General features: G+C 43.2%; 1 non-coding gene across 1 annotated transcript; it reads right to left on the bottom strand.

The window, feature by feature from the left end:
* Positions 1–9,591: 9,591 nt before the first annotated feature.
* Positions 9,592–9,673, bottom strand: trnas-gcu (transfer RNA serine (anticodon GCU)). Its single transcript has one exon. It is a non-coding gene; the product is annotated as a tRNA-Ser (tRNA).
* Between the last annotated feature and the right edge of the window lie 1,231 nt (positions 9,674–10,904).

Consider the following 10,904-nt stretch of genomic DNA (forward strand, 5'->3'; position numbering starts at 1 on the left):
CAGGCGTGCTGGTCTCTGGTGAGCACGGTCAATCAGCGCACTCCAACGAAGGCACTGGAAGCAGCTGAATAGCATTGGCGAAGTTCAGCACTGGGTCACTGTGCATGGTTTCCCATCGTTTCCGTTGTGTAGTGGTTCTCACATTTGCCTCACACGCGAAAGGTCCCTGGTTCAAAACCGGGTGGAAACACAGTGGCCACGCTCACTGTTTGGGGATTCCTAGTGTGGGGATCTACGGGATCTGCACAGTGCATGTCGCAAAGCTTCCTGCTGTCACTTCAATGCGCATCCTGATGTCGAGTCGTGTGCTGTGCACAGGCTCTGAAAGTGAGAGCAATGAAAAGGTGCATGACGCTGTGAAAGAAAATGCAGAGAAGTGAAAGGCAGTCCTTTCTCTAAGGAGGTAGAAGGAGAGCAACTCGCTGTCGGGGAATCAAACCACGGTCTCTAACGAGGAAGACATCGCTCTCTCTGTCTCCCGGTATTTCACGTCTGAACGGAAAACACAAACGACCAACTCGGAATGACATGCTTTTGATGCTTTTCAAAGCCTTCTTTGTGCACGACGACTGCGCCGCCCAGCAGATACAGCTTCGGCTGTGGAGACTTGTTCGGGTGGCGTTCTGGGAGTCGCGTTTTTCAGAATTGTATTGAGATCGTTTTCCACAGAGCTCAGATGTCAAAGCACAGCAGCAGCTCTCCACAGCGATCCTCTATAGCGCCCTTTCTCCAGCAGCTCTGTCCTTATTGGAAGGAAGCAAGAGTGAAATAGTGCAGGGAAATAGACTGTGTGTAGTGTCTATGTGAGTATTAATGATCATGGCATTACTGATAGTTTCAGTATTAATGCTAGTATTCATGTTAATATTAGTGAGAGTATATCTGGTAGTTTTACTAATAATACAAGTATACATGTGACTTTGTGATGATAGATACTTTTAAATTTAGTTTTAATGCTAGTTTTCATGTTAAATTTAGTGATAATTATACTGTTAGTGTCAGAGTATTAACACTCATCATCATGTTAGGTTTCATGACAGTATTACTGTTATTATACATATTATTAGTCTAGTAGTTGTTTTTGTCAGTGTTAGTAACAATGATAGGGTTTGATGATAGTGTTAGTGTTGTAATATTGGCAGTATCTGCATTAGTGTTAGTTATAGTGTATCTGTACCTAAGAGTGGATGCGGTGTCTATGTGTGTATATAGTGTCTATTTGTGTGTCTGTGAATGTGTGTGAGTAAGTGTGTGGGTGTGTATCTGTGAGTGTCTGATTTTGTGTATATTGTGTGTTGTGTCTGTGGGTGTAAATGTATGTGAGAGTGTAGGTGTATATCTATCAGTGTGTGTGAATGTGTGTGTAAGTGGGCTTGGGCTCCACTGGTGTGTCTGACAGAAGTGACCCATCAACAGGTGTTGAGGTCCAGAGTCGCCTATGAATTTAAACACTTTCTAGAGTCCAGACCAACATCCAGAGATCTGTGAATGCTCTTTTTTTATCACTATTAGTAGTAATGACAGTAGTAATTCCAACGCGAATCATTATTACCGGAACAGCCATCAGAAAATATCGCCTTTGCAATGATGTCACTTAACATCATTAACACTGAAGTATTTAAAAGGCAAGAAATACTATCACTATGCAATTAATTGATGCAATTAAGCTCCTTTAAATGTAGGCTGATAAAATGTATAGAATTAGGTGACAATATCAGAATTAATTCAAATGCACAAGATCAATTTTCAGCAACAAAAATGCACTCAAGATGCACAAATATTTTACAAGAAAGAAACCTTACATTTGCCTAGAACACTGCGACACAGAGGCCAATCTCTTCTCCCTCATTATGCCGGATTACACGCTCATGATGAACAGTCCTTCAGCGATAGTCAGCTGCCATCACCGACTCAGACATGACATTCATGTACATATTATACCTTAATATGGCACCACGTTACAATAATTTGATCAAAACAACTGGTGAAAAATTAATAATCAAATATTTCTTTCCTTCTTTTAGTAGATAAAGACTTTGTCCAAAAAAGAAGCATTTATTACTTTCCTCTCCTACCAGCCCTTACAAGTCACCCAGTTTTTAGTTTAAAGCTGGATTAAAGCTCCAGTCTCTTTGGGGGTGTGAGTTGGAATCCCACTGCTGCCAACTATCTCCAACTATCTCAGTGTTAAGAAGCAAAAAAAACACACATTTGCTGCAGAAGGAACAGGAGAATTTGTGCCATTCAGCCTTATAGCGTGATGTCATTTTCTCATGCTCATTTTTAGATGCTTGTGATCGAATCTATGATTCTTATGAGTGTGCTCACCCTCCATAAAGGTAGCACAGATATAACGTGCCACATTTTCAGAGAATCGCATTAAATACAGGTCAGAAGAAGGCAACAAAGTGTCCGCTAGGCAGTCCAGCGATTTCAACAGTGTTCTCTGTTGTTTAGGTCAAGAGTGACAGCCGTTACAACACACAGTGTCAGGCATCAAAAAGACTTGATCCAGTGATGGCATCCAGACATTTCCTGCAACAAAGCCAGGATACGGTCTTTAACAAAACGAGTGAAAAGCTAATTCCCAACTTTTGCAATCCTTTGCAAAGAAGGACTGCATGTTCTCAGTGTTAAATGCACTGTTCATTATTAATAATAATAATAATCTTTACATTATATAGTGCCTTTAAAGGTGGCTTTTCAAAAGTGCTTTACAGAATGACAACAATAAAGTTAACAAAAAGCACAAGATAAACAGGATGAGAATACACAGTTAGAGGAGACAATAGATGGTGGTATTAAATACAGTAGGAACAGAGGGGTAAATAATAGTTCATTAAAGGCTCTTCTAAAGAAGAGGGTTTTGAGTCTGGATTTGAAGGAGTTTAGAAAAGACTCCAGCACAGGAGTAATGTGATCACAGTCCAGTGCTAATTTCTTTCTTGTGGCTGCTGGTTCATTTCCAACTGTGGACTCTTAAGAAGTCTTTTATTTGACTTGATCAACACCAATCCCTAGAGGATTTCGAAAGGTTGAATCAAAATGGTATGTGACTCTGGTGGGACTCAAACCCACAACCTTTGAATGACTTAATTCTACCAAGGAATAAAAGTCCAACATGCTCGCCATTGCGTCACAGAGCCAACAGATACAAAGTTACATAAAACAGCTGCAGAAAGCTGTAACTCATGCTTCTCCCGTTGTCTCTAAATTGAGCTCCATAAATATTGACAATGAGTGGCCTGTTGTCTACAAATAGATACCGCTGGGATTCATACCCAGGGTCTTCTGGTTTTTAGTGAGGCGTCTTAACCAGCTAAGCCAGGGCACCAAACCTGCTAAAAGTTATCCACAACTTCAAACACCTGTGAGAAACGGGCAACTGCAGTGTTATGCCTGCTGGCTCAACAGATAATCCTTTTCGAAGTTTAAGGAGAGGATTTCTTTGTCAATTCAATTAAACATTTCAGAAATGCTGAACGATTGATGTGTTTCACGCGCAGCGCGGGCTCTCCTTTGCTTACAAATATTTTTTTTACACCAATTTACTCAACTACGATTTTTTCTGAGCATTTTGTTTGATTGCTTCCTATTTTATACTGCGCTGATTTCTGTATTGTTCAATTTCCCTGTTGATATAAATTTCTTGTTTTGTAAGACAAGAAGACCGGCTGTTCTGACCTTACCTTGCACTGGAGCCGCTCTTTTCTTTCCAAAGGCGCAGAGAAAGATACTACCGCAGGTAACACCCCGTGAGAAACATCATGAGCATCTGTAAAAGCTCTCTACCTGCCCGCTCCCCACACCGACGTGTGTGAGCAGGGATTTATAGGGACATTCTGAAGTGTAGAAACATTTTATCGTTACGTACTTTTCTGTGCAGTTAGTTCTCCTTCAACTCCGACCGACAACGGAGGTCGTTTTTAATACAGGAGTAAAGGCACACTGCACATCTGCAAAACATCACGTACAGGTATAGGGAGAGCGACATCAGTGATTGGAAGGTAGGAAGTTTCAGGTAACTTTTTTATTATAGATTCAAGCAACCCTAAATACCTTTTCAAGAAACATTTCAGAATCCGTGTCACATCCAGTACGATTGCTACAGAGGTCTACAGAATACAAACAGAACACTGTTTGTGTGTTATATAAAACACACCGCCCAAAACATTTCTAAAACAGGAATTACACGTTTAGGAATGCGCCCTCCTTTATACATTAAATAAAAGGTCTGAAGCCTGCTCCAAAAAAGAGCTATATTCAGAGCTGACAAAGAAGTGATAGGAAACATCTCGGAAAATGAAGGTGCAGTCGTTTTCACGCGTCGCACACCAAGAGCTGAACCCGGCGTTCTCTGAAAAAAGTAAGGTGTTGGGAGTGTGGCTGGGTGGTCTAAGTTGCTGGGTTTGTACAAAAATTTCTTCGCAGGGGTAGGTTTGAATTTCGCTGCTGCTAAGTGTTTGTGGGTTAAGACCGTCCTTCTATTGCGAGTTCAATGGGTAAAAACTTTGCTTGACAGTCTGTCGAGAAACTGAACTAGGTGTTTCAAGATAGTATTTGTCAGCTTAACATCAAGGCAGAAAAAAGCCTCATTTTGTCTTCCCAACAGCAATGCTCTTTGGTCCCTTCAGCGTTATGCAGGGAACAACATCTGCCGTGATCACTTTTGAGTCGGTGCGAATCGTAGTGTGCCGTAGTTGTTTTTAAAATTAGTTTTGTCGGCATGCTGCATTTGTCTGTGAAACTTTAATGCTGTGCTTTTTCACGCCGAATCGTTGGCAGGAGCAAAGCTTATTCAACCTTTGCACTCAGCGCTCAATCAGAAATACAGTATGTATTACTATGAGTGGCACTGAGGTCACTATGGTGCAATTGAGCGATGTAAGACCAATGGCATAATGCATAACGCGTCTGACTTCAGATCAGGAAATTGTATGTTTGACTCCTGCCTGGCTTTTGTTGCGTTAAAACGATTTACCTTCCTTTATATAAATTAACTGCACCTGAAAGCTATAGAAAACACTTTGGGTAAATTGTCGAAATTCGCATGAGGCTGCAGACAACTTAACACTACTGTCTGGAGATCAGCTCCTTCTCTGAGCTCCATTGCAACGAAAACCCGTGGGTAGCAAAGTTGGAGAGCAGCTCAACTTGTGCTCAGTACGGTGCTGAGGGTTCAGTACTGGTGTTGTTCTAATTAGCACGAACTGCACAGGCTCTGAATAAGACCATTTCAATTAGTTTGGTCAGTGTAAGACACTTAATGTAGAATTATTACTTTGCCTGTCTCTTGTTTGTATATAATTTAATGTCTCTGATAACTTAATGTTAGTTTTTAATTTAGTTTTAGTTTTACAATGTAGGTCATGCATTGACATATGCACGAACACGCGAAATGTCTCACTCCTGATTCAGCTCATGCTCCATAGGAGAGAAGCGATTCCTCTTGCTTCTCGTACAACCATATCAGAACAGAAGCCTGTGTCACCCAGCTCTGATTCAAGAGCGACTCGCATCTTCAGCCCTTTTTTTTGTTCGTGATCATTAATTTCTTTAGTTATGATCAATATTGAACTTTTTTTAAATAAAAATAATCAAACACACAGACAGGTTTTTGAAAAGTAGGGTAGGGTTACCGATGAACCGGTGTCGAGCAGGGCCAGGCAGGGTTGGTCCTCGATTTGGCAGTGGAGGTACAGGCCCCGGCTACAGCCGACTCGCCCCACGGTGGCGTGAGGGGCGCCGGTCTTAACAGCGCTCTCCGGAGTGGGGGTTGAGGTGTTCAAGGGCGGGCAGCCATTCCCGCGCTGTGCCGCCCTGTTCCCGTTTCCCGATGCCGATCGAGGAGTGCGAGGTTCGGGTGCCCGGCAGTACCGGGCTCGGTGTCCCCTCTTCCCGCAGCGGTCGCAAAACAGCGTGCGGGGCTGTTCCGCGGTGGTTGCTGCATGGGCTGGCTCCTCTTCCCCCTCGCTGGACTCCTCCGTCGCCGCCTCGGTCAGCCGGCAGGGCGCACTGCATCTGCTGGCACTTCCAGCCACCCCGAACACGGCCTCAGTCCGTGTAGCAAGGGCCAAGGCCTGCTCCAGCGATGCCAGCGCTGCCAGCTGTACATGGCGCTGCAGCTCCTCGGGTGAGAGGGCCTTGAGAAAGGCCTGGAGAGCCATCTCCCGCTGCGCCTCCCGGGGAAAAGCTGGGTATCCTCGGCGGGCGAGGAACATGACATCAGCGGCAACCGGGCCCAGTCGCTCTCCTGGTCGGCGCCGCCGCAGGGCCAGCCTCTCCCGCATCAGGTCCGGCACCTCCTCCACGCCTAAGCGCAGCCGAAGAGCTGCTGCCAGTGCCGCATATTCTCCTCAGTCCTTCTCCGGGAAATCCAGGAGCACCAGGCAGGCTGCTCCTTCCAGCGCCACAGCCAGGTGGCTGGCCATCTCTGCCCGGTTCCAGCCATTCGTTCGGGCCGCGAGCTGGAACTGCGCCTCATAGGTTTCCCAAGGCGCTTCCCAGTCGTAGAGGTCGCACCCGCGCCGATGAGTGTGGGAATCGCTGGTCGGCTCCGGAAGGGAGGGTATCTTCTCTCTGGGGTATCTGCTGGCCAGGAGTAGCAGCCAGTTGCCCCAATTCTACCGGCAGAACCACTACTAAGTAGCCCTGGTACTGTGGGCTGTGGCCACCTGTCGCACCCAGGAGTTGCTCAGGCTCCATATGTGCGCTGCCGGTGGGTTCTGTCTCTTTTAGAGTCAGCCAGCGCTTGACAGAATCGGTTAATGTCTGCCACGGTTTGTCCATCCTGCCCGCTTCTGACACCAATGTAGCATTTACAGGTTCTTCTCAGGACAAAGGACCAATGGAGATGAGATAAATGAACCAAACGATAGCTTTATTCTTTATCAACCACACAAAACCAAACACAGAATATACACACACATGAGGAGACTGACGGAGCATGTAAACATCTTTAGGGTGGTAATTACTTAACAACAAGCTATACACTTATAAGACTACACAGGACACTAGAACTACTATGACATTATTTACACAGGTAGGGTCAGCTGCTGGTCATCGTGCTGACCCTCAGACTCTCCCCGGCTACAACTCCCAGCCTGCCCAGCGGTACTATGAGCGCCTAGGGGCGCTTCCTCTTCACAACCGGGAGAGGGCGTTACAATACGTATATTTGACGAATCACTGCCCACTGGCGTTGCTTTCCAGACACCACAACTATTCACGATGAATCTTATGAATACACATCTTTATGAATAATAGTATTATTTATTAATAATTAACTTTAATGTATATCTTTATTAGTAGCTGTATTAGAGGTAATGCATGTACAGCCTTTATTATGTGATAGTGAATTTGCAGGTATACTGGGGAGGGAAGAGAACTGAAATTAAGGAAATACATATTTAAAGGGGGTGTAAGTCTTACATCCGTTCTGTCACATCTGGGTGTTAACTGAATAGATTTGTGGTATTATTTATTGTGTTTGAACTCTATACTTGTGTTTCTCAGGAGACAGCAGAAATATTGGCGATCTGTGGCTACAGAAAATAGTGTGAACTTTATAGGCAAATGTAAGGTTACGTTAAAGAAAAAAAACTTATTGTCACCTTTATCAACGTGATTATTTAAGACAGTTGTTCGGAACAGTATCTCTTCTCATATCTGTGGCTGTTGTCCTACAACAACGGTGGTGAAACAGGCAGAATGTGTGGAAAGAACTGGAGATGGAACAGGAGACTCATCCAGTCAATAGTAAGGTTGTGTAGGACCGCACACACTAGGGGACAGTGTTGAGTAGCGTGGTTTAAAAGCTTCACGAGCCAGACAGGAATCGAATCTGCAATCTTCTGATTCGAAGTCTGACGCGTTATCCATTGCGCCACTAACCCTACTGTCACTTTAGTCAACTGCACTACAGTGAGCTCAGAGCCGCTACTAGTAATGCATTGCCCCTGTCCACATTTTCTCAATTAGATTCACGTGTTTTTTACGTGTGTCTAATTACTACGTCTTTCGTTTTGTCTGGTTTTAAAAAAAAATGTATCTTTAAAACAGACAAAGGGTTTATGTGTCTCCCTGAAATTCACACACGAGGGAAGTCACACGAGGAAGGAAAGATATCGCGTTTAAAAAGAATCGGGAGTGGAGACACCAGCGATTGAAAACGAAGCTTCATAGAGTACGTGCGCGCTACCACTGAACTAAACTCCCGATACCGAGTTTTTTCCGCAGGTCTTTAATTGTGTTAGGAAGAGTGAACCGTCAACAGTGCACATTTTAAAGGTCAAAGCAAGACAATCAGACGTGAGGATAGATCAGAACAGGAGCCTCTGCTTCTCTGTTTGCTGAGCGTTTGGTGAACGTAAAAGTGAAAGACAAATTCGCTGTTTTCACTTTTTAATTAAGGAGCAAGAAAACACCATCCTTCGAGCCGGATTCAAAACAGCGACATAATCGCCCGCTGCTTTTTTTAAACAGTTGTACGCTCTAGCAACTGAGCTATGGAAAGGTCGACTTGAAACGCCCACGTTTTGTCATACGCGTAGCCCAATGTAGTGTACTGTTTCTGTTTATTTAAATCCCAGTTCGACATCAAAATACTCAGTCCCATAGTCTCTTTTAGTAGAAGAAATAGACCAGGATTCTACTGTATATTCTACCAGAGATCTTACAAATCGTTTGAAGGGATATCAGTGCAGGCAGAAATTGACTCTTTTTCTAGTGGAATCAGGATCATACAAAACCTTTCTTTTGAATTGAGAAGAGGATCATGGTGACACTCAAAACATCCTTGCCTTTGTTTCTTTCGAGGACTAATGGATTATTGAGGTGCAAACATCGGTTCAAATCAAAACTCCGCTACTGCAGTTGCTTCTTGGAGAGTTTCTTCAAATCTTTCAACTGAACGTCGATATCTTGGGATATTAACGATGATATACAGAGTGGTTTTCTTTTGATCGAAAATTTTATTAAAATATGAGCCTCTTTTACCTTTGTCTTGGATGTTTCGCAAGGTATAATACTTTCCCTTGCATCCTCAGATAAACATTCTAAATACCACAAAGCTACAATATATGGAATAGCATTTACTTTTACTTATATTTTAAAATTTACTCTTATTTAAAGCTACATTTAGTGCTAGGTAAAGATAACGTTGCTAATACTGATGTAGTAGAAATGTAAGATGAATTGATAGCTTTATATGCGGTAAAAAAAAAGTCCTAAAACGCCTCCTGTAACAGGTAAGGACTCATATCTAGATTCAACTCCAAACGTTGCTATTGCATTGCATATTATTTAAACACGACCTGTTTCAGCTTCTGGGGAGAGCAGTTTTTCCTAATTGAAATTAACAAGAACATTTTTCAAGATGCACCATGTCCCAAAACCGTTCATCAGGACTACTATTAATATCAGGTGAAAGCAGTACAAAACATAAGTGTAACCTAAATATTAAGAGACTATTGTCTGTCAGCTACTGTTGTAAGCCATGTTCAGCCAACGCTAGAAATATTACTGCTCTACTACAGTAGCAAAAGTGCACAAACCCGACTTAGAAATGGATCACAAGTCAGAAGCTCAAGACGACGAGGATGGGATTCGAACCCACACGTGCAGAGCACAATGGATTAGCAGTCCATCGCCTTAACCACTCGGCCACCTCGTCAAGAAAGTCAGCCCCTTCGGACATGAGTTGGCGCGCTCAAGATCATCTTTCTTCATTCTTGAGGGTCATTTTCCTCTTCCACCTGCCATTTCACTATTTTGCTTGAGTGATGTCAATCCACCAGGCGTGTCCTGTGCTTCAGTGGCGAGTATAGAGGACACCCTGTTGTACACGGAAAGCACATCGATCTCCTTGGATATGAAAAGTGCCAGATAAAAGCCATTTCTCATCCTGTCTCTTAGTATCGGGGCTGCTAGTGCATGAAAAGGAGGCAACTTGCTCGGCGAGCAGGCTCAGCGCACACCGAACGCAGATGTCTCAGAGCGGTATGTCCACGTGGCTGTAAGCATAGTGCTCTGCCGGTGCCGTGGTTTAGCTGGTTAAAGCACCTGTTTAATAAAGAGAAAATCCTGCGTTCAAATTCTAGCGAAGCCTTTCTTCCTGTCTTGTTTTACAGAACAGATCATTTGGGACACTCACAGAGGGCTTGATTTGGTTTAATGCATGTATTCATTTCCTTTGTGGAATTTTTTTAAATCATATATCTTACGAAAGATGAAATGTGAGCGAATTTTGTGTTCACCAAAAGTATGTAAATGCCAAAAAGGGGCGGGTAAACGTTTCTGTGGTGCATTTGGTTGGCGTGTTCGGCTCTTAACCCAACGTTGGGTGTTTTGAGCCCACCCAGGGACGCACTTCCTCCCATAGTAAACATCATCACCACAGATATTTAATTTGTCCGCAAAACCTTAACTATTTTGATATTTGTAGTAGTAAACAATTGAGGGTTGGTCAGAGGTAAAGACTGCGATAGAGTCAACATTACCGGGAATTTCCAATAATTACCGACAAGGGCAACTTCCAAGCAGATAGTATTCACCCATGGAAATTTATGTTCCAATGTGTGGCGGGAGAATTCACTTATACTCCTGTTGCATCCTCAGCTAAAATAATTAAAAATACAGTGCAAAATTATCTGAGAACTTGACAAGCAAAAACGACAGATCGCCGGAGTTATATTTTAATATTTTCGTATATTTACCTTAATTTGAATTCTAAATGTTAACCTAGTGCTGTTCAATATAATGTAATTTTGTTGTACTTTTAAAATATTTTAGCTGAGGATGCGAGGGAGGATATTACACCTTGCCAAACATCTAAAATAACTGTAAAAGAGGCTGGCATTTTAATAAAACAGGCGATCAAAAGAAAGCTACAAATAGTATGGTAT

Source organism: Atractosteus spatula, assembly GCF_055471065.1.
Source record: "Atractosteus spatula isolate fAtrSpa1 chromosome 10 unlocalized genomic scaffold, fAtrSpa1.hap1 SUPER_10_unloc_8, whole genome shotgun sequence".
In the NCBI taxonomy this organism is placed as follows: domain Eukaryota; kingdom Metazoa; phylum Chordata; class Actinopteri; order Semionotiformes; family Lepisosteidae; genus Atractosteus; species Atractosteus spatula.